The sequence below is a fragment of the Pseudorasbora parva genome, chromosome 17, assembly GCF_024679245.1.
Source record: "Pseudorasbora parva isolate DD20220531a chromosome 17, ASM2467924v1, whole genome shotgun sequence".
Classification (NCBI taxonomy): Eukaryota; Metazoa; Chordata; class Actinopteri; order Cypriniformes; family Gobionidae; genus Pseudorasbora; species Pseudorasbora parva.
Window position 1 is genome coordinate 34,636,579 of NC_090188.1, and position 10,047 is coordinate 34,646,625.

The following is a 10,047-nucleotide window of genomic DNA, read 5'->3' on the forward strand; positions in this document are numbered from 1 at the left end:
TTATAAGTATAAAACCCCTCAATATATAAAAAGGAATGCTGCAATTTCTAGCTGAGTGTCAGGGGAATGGTTCACAAGCTCTTAAGACATCCATTCTTATCCCCTCCATTGAGCCATAGGGTGCACTGCCCGCATGATTGTAAACAAAAGAAAAAATGATTGCCTTTTCCTTTAAGGTTAACAGATTAAGCATCTTGGCAGTTTGGACCAAAGGCAAGGTGAAACACCCTCCACAAATTACAGAGATTTATATTTTGTGTCATCAGGTGACGTTGCCCCCCTCAATGCTGTAGAAATGTTTGCTATGGTGTCATTAACGGTCTGTAGCTTTGGGTTGCATCTCCTCTCTTTTCCTCGGCCGAAAGAGCCATCACACACTCTAAGACTGAGTTTGAAGCTTTTATAATGATGTGAGCTGTAAACATGTGTTATAAAATCTGTCTTTAACATATTATGATGTATAGCTTTGATAAACACCAGCCACCGCTCTGAGCAGTATGGATGTTTTTGTTCTCCCAAAAGACACCTAGATGACGTACCATTTGAGTTATGCCTCTCCGTCCTTGCTATGAGCAATTGGCGGTTGCTAGGAAGTCTGGGCTGCAATACACTGTTTATTACTCTGCACCTCATCCTTTTCTTCTTCTTATTATTATTATTTACGTGAATTGCTGTTTGTAACCTATTTTAATCCTCTATTGACTTATATTTTAGAAAAAAATGTTGGGGCGTGACAACTTTATTCTGTGTAGGATAGTAAATGAACATTGAACAGACATTAAAAGTTTACCAGCATATGGACAAGGCCTGCACCTAGTGCACTCTTGATCACTAGACAAGTAAAAAATTAGTAATTTCTTTCAAAATTAGTGTGTGCAAGTTATCTTCAAACTGTAACACATTATAGATTACTTGTTACTGTTATTTAAAAGTAATTCTTGACATCATACATATTATTCTAGCAAAAATACCACAAATATTATTATATCACAGCTATAATTATAGCACATCAAGTGTGTGTGTGTGTATGTGCGTGCTTGCCTGTGTGTGTGTGTGTGTGTGAGATTGGATCCATACTGCCAGGTGTTTGGGATCAATTGATTCACGGAAATTAGTGGTCTTCTTTTTAATATTTGGCTCCAGTATCGCTAGCAAAGCATCAAACTGAGCCACTGACACTAAAGTAAACGTTAAACGGTCTGGATAATCCTGCTTGATTAGGAGGGGAAACTCTCCTCTCTGCATGATCGCAGGAGTGGATGAACCCAATATCTCCTCAGGACAAACAAATCATCCACACTAGACGTCACTTTGTCTTGGTTTGCATTTTTTCCCCGTAACGCATTCATTAATACGCATCGGACTCAGTGTGCAAGTTCTCTGTGCGTGATGAATTTTTCGGATCACGAATACGAAAAAACGCATGCGAAAATATCGGACTCGGTGTGCAAAGACCTTTATTGTTGTAATTATTTTATTAGCTTTGAATTCAAGAGGGTCACAACACAAAACGTCATTGTTAGTGCAAAAAGTCACAAAGTTTTTTTTTAATTATTATTATTGCTAGTGCTAATTTGCGAAGTTGTTAGTTCTTTCGGCTTCAGATAAAGTTTGCATTTGACTGCATTTGCATTTGACTGTTATGTTCTTGTCCTTATCTGACAAACGCAAAGTATTGTGCATACGTCCATCTCGTGAATTATCTCGTCTTTTGTTTGTCTCCGCAGCTGTAGACTCCGCTGATGGCACATGTGCCTTGTCCGTTTGGGCAGGTGTTTATATAGGACGCTGTGCTATTCTTTGAAACAACAGAGTCTTTTAGTCACTTTTCCACTGGTCAGTGAGAGCACACACAAAGGCCGAGATCATACCTCGCGGCACTACTATAAAACCTACCCTAAACACGCCATCACTGGACACCAGCAAGGTGTACCACACAAGGTACACCAGCAAAAGGGAGATGAATGAAAAAAAAATGCTATCCAAATATATCAGAAGCTGTCATTTAGTCTTTATTTACAAATGTGGACTCCACACGTAGCTATTGACTGACCATGAACAGGTAATAACTTGCATTTTTCATTCGTTAATTCTCGCTGCCTTGCTGTTGTTGTTTTTGTTTTGTTTTTTACTGTTAAATTTTGTGCTAAAACAAGCTTGATGTAACACAAGCGTTTAAAAAAATGTACATTTGAAAATTGATTATAATGCCTCACACTACTGCATTACAGGAAAAAATAATGTTACTGTAATGCTTTACTTTTCTAAATGTGTATATTTAGAAATATACCCGCGGTTCATCTCACATCTGATGACGCATCTTTAATATGGCTTATAACTTGAACATAATGGTTTATGTATGTTTCTGTCAATGGATACACATGCTGGCTTTACAGCAACAGCGATAATAAAAGAAAAATGTGGGCAAAACTTTGTAACTCTTTGTAAACTGTTCAATGCATGTGAGTGCTGCCATATGTCCGAATATGAGCAGTCGTTTTCACCGTCATCACCCGTGTGTAGAGTCAGAAGACGCGAACGAGAAGCTTTATCTCTGTGCACTCAACCGAGAGCATGCAAATGTCTCACAGCGCAAATATTGAGTTATCTTTCAAGTCTTGCAAACTTGAAGAAACTCAAACAAAAAGAATGTCAACATGTCCATCTTGATGAGTATCCAAGCAGACATAGTCTGAATATGCCTTAGGTGAACTTTATACAGTAGAAAGACAACGCATATCCCTGCATTAGGTCTTAAAGGGGAAGTAACCTTTACTCTGTTTAATCTCAAACAAAAGATAAGGACATCACTCACTGCTCTTGATTGAATAGCTAGTGTAAATTTAATAAGGATTAATCTTTAGTTTAAACAGTGAAATATGCAATTATTTTACATTTGATAACTTTATTCAATTTCTCTACCTAAAATCTAATGTTAGACCTACCTGAAAAACCTGAAAAGCAATGCTTATTTTATTAGTATCTTTGTGCTGCTGCTTGTATTTAAGTTATTTGTTCTTATTTTCTTTATTTTTATTTGACAGTAGTCCTTTTTTCCCCTGAACATAGCAAATAACCATACCGAAACCATGAACCTAAAACCGTGATACTATTTTATTGTATTATGACCGTGACTAGTCAAACAGTCAGAGCTATAATTGGGACTGTTGCTGATTGCTAGACACTGCCGAATTGGGAATATGTAGCAATAGAGTCTCTAGCGCTAGGAGAAATGTAAAACATGGAGCGGACCACAGTGTTCTGTGGAGCTTACAGAGACTTCCACCATCAGCATCAGCATCACCATCAGCTCTGTTTTCTGTTCAGAAAAGCTTTTATGTGTTGATTGTTTGTATTTTTCTATATTTTTACTTTGTATTTATTGTTTGTTATTTTATACTGTATATAATCATCAATATATTGAATATATTATGTTGTATCCTACATCAGTCCTACTAAATCTTCATCATGGCACATGTTAGTGGGTGGGATATATCAAGCAGCAAAATAACATTTTGTCAGAAGCAGAAAAAATGGACATGCATAAGGATTTGAGTGAGTTTGACAAGAGCCAAATTGTGATGGTTAGATGACTGGGTCAGAGCATCTCCAAAACTGCAGCTCTGTGGGGTGTCCCTGGTCAGTGGCCAGTATCTATCAAAAGTGGTCCAAGAAAGGAACAATGGTGAACCAGTGACAGGTTCATGGGCGGACAAGGCTCAATGATGCACATGGAGGGGGAAAAGAATGGCCCATGTGGTCCGATAAATCAGACGAGATACTCTAGCTCACTCAAATTGCTCAAGTTGATGCTGGTTCTGATATAAAGGTCTCAGAATACACAGTGCATTGCAGTTTGCTGCATATGGGACTGCATAGCCGCTCTAACACAGAAAGCGCCAGCAGGGGTGCGTATCAAAACTGGACCACGGAGCAATGGAAGAAGGTGGCCTGATCTGATGAATCAGATTTTCTTTTATATCACGTGGATGACTGGGTGTGTGTGTCACTTTCCTGGGGAACACATGCCACCAGGATGCACTATGGGAATAAGGCAAGCCGTTGGAGGCCCCAACTTGGACTTACAGGACTTAAAATATCTGCTTCTAGCATCTTGGTGCCAGATACCACAGCACACCTTCAGGGGCCTAGTGTAGTCCATGGCTTGACAGGTTAGGGCTGTTTTGGCAGGAAAAGGGGGGCAAACACAATATTCAAATTATGCGTAATCGGTAAAATTTTTAGTTGGACGAATATATATGTATATATCCATGAATATATATATATATATATATATATATATATATATATATATATATATATATATATATATATATATATATATATATATATATATATATATATATCCATGAATATATATATATATATATTCATCAATATATTGAAAATATTCCCCTGCAGCTATGGTCCCCTAGATTTGTTCACCTTTCACCCCATTAGCAACAGCCCAAAGAGTGTGTTCAGCCACCGATGACTAATATAGCCTTTGCTCATGTGTGCAGATATTATTATAGGGAAAAAAATCCCATTAGATTTTATGACAAATAGATAAACTATTCGTTGTTTACAGCCATTAAGTCTTTCCAGCATCTGCATATTTTTATGGCTTTATGATTTGATTAACTCCACTCTTAATTATCATTCTCATGCACATGGATTATTTGTGAGTTTTTGACACTGGGTAGAGGGGACTTTTTCGGTGAAGCGTTGTCTTGAGACTGACAAATACCAGTGTTAGCTAGATGACATCCAGATAGCTATGTTTGCAATGGAAGATCACAACTAATCTAGGCAATAGGGAGGAAAGATTGTCTTCCTGAAAACTAATCAGTCAGAGCAGACTCTCATTTTGCATATGGATTCACAAACCTCTGTGTGGATCACCGGGGATGTTTGCCTTGCTAAGTCATTAAGGCAGCAGCCTTTGAAAGCACACCCGCGTTAATCTGATGTTGAAAGAGAGAAAGAAATGCAATTGGTTTTGGGCAATAAGATAAATTGATGAAACTTTTGACGAAAACAAAAAGTTATTTGAGATAGGCATTAATAATAATAGAAATAGATCCAAAACACTTATAAAACTTTCTGAGTACACTTTTCTAGGTTAATTCTTAATTAAAAAAGGAAAGAGTTTGAAGAATCTTCCTGTTTTTATTCTGAACATGATTGTGAATGAGATATGAGATCATAGCATTGTTTTTCTTGAATACTCAATTTTAATTGGATGGAATATGTGTGTTAAAGGTGCAATAGGTGATCTGAGAAATGTCAACATTAAAAAAGCATTAAAAAACACATTAAAAACACACGATTCCACCCTCCCTGCAAATCGCCGCCCAAAGCCACACCTCCTCCAAAACACATGCAATACATAACACAACGTCATTGTATTACATCAAGTCATTCACTTACAGCGAGGGGAGAAACAGTAGTGCTTGCTTGCATACATAAGCATGTGATTGTGAACTGACTCCAGTTTAGAAGCTGACTTGTCGACATAAAGGAAATAATGCACTGTATTTCAGGTTTATTATGTGATTTCAGGTCATAGCGGCAACATAGTCGAATCTCATTGAATTATCTTCATAGGGCAAAGTCAGCGGTACATAACTGTACTGTCAAACCTGAAATATAGATGCCTGCCATGTGTTGTTGGTTCAGAATGAAAGGTAGTTGCTGTTTACCAGCCATTCTCGCTTTAGCGTACGTGAAAAGCAATGGTATGCATACACACAGTGACTGACAGGGAACATGTTGTTTCTTTCGAACCAAATACAATGAATGAACGGATATTTTATTTCCTTATGCCTTCCACAGATGATATATATTTTTCCACATTCATTTCACAAGTCTAGTACAATTATGTGGTCTCCTTTCATTATTACAATGTACTTTTTTCTTTATTTACATTAAAAGAATATAAGTGAAATGTGACAATATGCCCCATTGGAGGGGCACATTGCAACATGACCATATGACAATATCTATATTATTTATTTATTTATATTTTTTTAATTAAAAAAAAAAAAAAACACACAAACATTCAGAAAACAATGTGCTGAACACAAAGCACGAGCCTAGTCAGAATGCTTTGAAATTCTTGAAATAATTTCTGAACATTTAATATTGACTTTATTCACCTGTTTTTAAAAATGAATGAATGAATGAATGAATGAATGAATGAATGAATGAATGAATGAATGAATGAATGAATACAAATTTATAATTTATCCTTAGGAAGAAATTTACTTTTGCTAGGGGTAAATAAATGTTCTGGAATATTTTTCGAAGATTATTTAATTAAGCCACAATTGTTTCTCTATATGGTGTATGGCAACCAGTAAACACACTCTGCATTTAATGTTTTGTTATAACTGTCTGGATGTACATTATTCTGCTCATTATGTGGCTACTTCCCCCATAAAGTAAATCATTGGATACAAAATATTGATTTTTGTTGAAATATTTTATTAGTTCACTAAACGCAAAATAAACAGTCTCTCTTCAGTCTGATTGTAATACTTTACAAGATTGGCTTTTGGCTAATAAATTAGTGTTTAATCAAACTGTCATATATTATGTTTTTTGGTTCTAGACAGAAACTTGTGTTGATGCAAAGACAGTACTTCACACCATAAAGTTGATGCTGTTAAATATCTTGGTGTATGTCTTGATTCTGAGCTTCAAAATCACAAATCACATATTAATCATGTTTGACGCAAAGCCAAAATTGGAATAAGTACTTTATATCGATCTCAAAATTGTTTTTCATGTAGCGTTAGTAAGAAACCTGTTTCTCGACTAATACTTCCATCCTTTGATTGTGATATTGTTTAGCAAACAACATCTAAATCAGAAACAGCATACAATAGAAATTGCAGATTTGTTTTGGGATATTCTTATTTCAATCATCACTGTACAATGTACTTCAATTATCTTTTCTGTATAAGAAGACACATTCATTGGTTCCATTTTAAATATAAATGTAGTTATTTTAAAGGGGTGGTAAAACACAATTTCACTTTTCTAAGTTTAAAGCAAAGGGATACATTAGCTTTTAATGAAATCAATTTCTAAGGACTACAGCAAATGGTCAGTAAGGAGCCTTTTCCTCCAGGGTAGCTGACATCAGCAGTTCCAATATTTGCATAACCCTTCCTCCGAGAATATTAAAGGTTCCCTAGAATGAGTTGAAACAATATGTTAAATTGTTCTCTGATATCTACATAGAGAGTATGTCCCAGATAGCAGACAAACAGTGAATCAGCGTTGAATCAATGTTAATGCATCAACTAATATATCATTGAATCAATGTTGAGATGTCAATGTTGAGAATGTTGATTTTTCATCAGGTTTGCACCCTGAAATAATGTTATTTCAACGATGAAAATTAGATCAAGATGGGCTAAAAATCAATAGTTTTCCAACTAAAATTAAACCACTTATTTAAGTGAACCAATGTTGAATCAATGATAATGCATCAATCAAAATATCATTGAATCAGTATTGAAATATAACATTGATTTTTCATCAGGTTTTCACCGTGAAATAATGTTATTTCAACGATGAAAAATAGATCAATCTTGCTTTATGTACAGCAGGATTCTATGCCAGTTAATTTGTCTCTTTATTTTATTCATTTTAATCAGAGACCATGTGTGGCTGCAGTCGAGATGATTTTGCATCAAAAAGTCACTCAAAGTAAACGGCATCCTTCAGTTTACATGCAAATGTCTTTATTTATGCCCCCACAGTTACAACAGGAAATCTCACATTGACTTAAAACAATTACATCTGAATTTATAACACAAATGAGAAGAGCCTGGAAAAACATGACAACTTGCATCTGCAAAATGGAAGTAAATACAAATGTAAACTTGCCAATAAATACAGAAATGAGAGAGTACAACTGTAAGAAAGAAGGTAGAAGAAAGAATGAAATACTCCAAACTCAGGGGTTTCCACCATGAGCAATGCCCCGAAGCCTTTCAGGGGTGTAACAGAGCCAGTTCTGCACCGTCCCAGCAAAGATAAACTCTGATGCCTCTTTTTATCAGCATTCACAGCATCTAAACAACAAGAAGTTAGTAAATATTTGGAAATGTGATTAATTATACATTACAAATATAGCCTACTACAAAATGAAGTGAAACTTGAAATTTTATCAAAATCTTGATATCCCAGTTAAAACACGGTAACATTAAATTCAGGACAATTTAATGCATTTTAGTATAGACTTTAAAGGACCTGCAGACACACAATGAATGAAAAAGCAAAGTGACTATATCCGGTGTTTTATCTAATAATATTATTGTATTTAATAGTAAATAAATAAAGTGTGAAAATGAAACAAGTAAATGAATGACCAAATAGCTAAATTAAGAAAATAAAAGAGGAGCTGTATAGGCTACATGGTGGTTTGGAAGAGATTTTTTTTCCATACAACACGAACTGGAGGCACAACTGTTTACTAAATTTCTGTAGTTTGATATAGCTGCCTACAGAACTTAAAAATCTCACTCTTTTCTTTTTTCTTGCTGCATTAAAGATTAAACTGTAAGGATGTAATTGTGATCTGCTCTCGTGATGATATCGTACAGCTGAAGCAGATCTACGAGCTGATTTGTATTTCCCCTCACCGCTAACAGGTCAATCAGTTCTAGTTCTGCTTCAGCTGTGAGATACTCTCACGAGTGGCGAACACAATTACTGACAAGCCAGAAATTCATCTAACCACCCGATCGCCTCTCGTTTATACACTGGACAAATATAGGATGATTCAAAATGATTCATCTGTGTGCAACGAGCAAGATACGTTTGTGGATCCGCTCCGCGCATTGATGCATTGATTGACTTGTGAGTCGATCCTATATGGTCTCAAAATCCAAATGAATCAAATAGGATCGACTCAAGTCAATGAATGCATGTGCAGCACCGTTTCAAAAAAAAAAACAAAAAAAAAAAAAAAAAGAGTTGCACGAGTCAGAATTTGGACACAATTCATAGTGTATGCCAATCTTAAGAAAAGAAAAAAAGATTACAAATATGAAATGGTTTGGTGAAAAACAAACTGAAACTCAATGTATTAAGATTATCCTGGCCGTTGGGTGTGTAACTTACGAGGGCGCTCATGTGACTATTATTAACATTGCAGTTCACTCTGACTCGCTCAGGAGAAGCACACAAGTTGTAAAACATAAAGATGAATAAAAACACTAAATTAAAATTGAGATTAATTTTATAATTATATTTTTGTAGGCCACTTACCTCTAAAAAACATGGTCGTTGTCCTGTGTCTTTTTCGCGATTGAAGTCTGTTCAGCTGCGCTTGCTTTGGTTGATTGGTGGATGTCTTGAAGGTGCATTACCGCCACCTGCTGGATTGGATTGTGGCGCATTCGATAGGGACACATATTCTAAACTCTTTATTAACTCTGTATTCTTTAGATAAATAATGAAATGCATGTACATTCTACATGATTTCAATAATAATAATAGGCTACATTTTTATTTATTTCAAACTGATAGACTAAATTTATGGTAGAAGTTCTTTGTTTTGTTTTTTTAATTTTTTTTACATTTTTTATTATAATAACATGAAACACAGAATGACAACATTACATGCCAGTAAGCAGGAAAATAATACCTTTTAAAAAGATTCATAGTTTTTACAGCTTTCTTATTGGAAGAGTCAGAAATCAAACACGCATACAATTTTAAATTTAAATTTAAATTTCTTTAAAATTTAAAGAAAGGCTTAGAATTACAAAATTTACATTTATGTATTCTTTGTGAATCCACACACTCGTTGGTGTACTCATCGTATCCTTTGAGGATAATAAATGTGCTCACATTCACACAAATGTAGCCAATTGATTTGGACTTGCCTTAACATGTTGAATAATGTGACAGATAGATTGACCGTAAGCCTCACCGGTGGAGAATTAAGCTGACCAAACATCAGCATTGATTCAATGTTTGTCTTTTCAACACTGAAAAGCATGGAATTGTCAACATTGATCCAAT

The 10,047-nt window shown here is 35.3% G+C and overlaps 1 long non-coding RNA gene across 1 annotated transcript; it reads right to left on the reverse strand.

The window, feature by feature from the left end:
* Nucleotides 1–7,735: 7,735 nt before the first annotated feature.
* Nucleotides 7,736–9,565, reverse strand: LOC137044562 (uncharacterized). Its single transcript, XR_010898611.1, has 2 exons — nucleotides 9,289–9,565; nucleotides 7,736–8,090 (listed from the first exon to the last, which is right to left on the reverse strand). It is a non-coding gene; the product is annotated as an uncharacterized lncRNA (long non-coding RNA).
* Nucleotides 9,566–10,047: the final 482 nt, after the last annotated feature.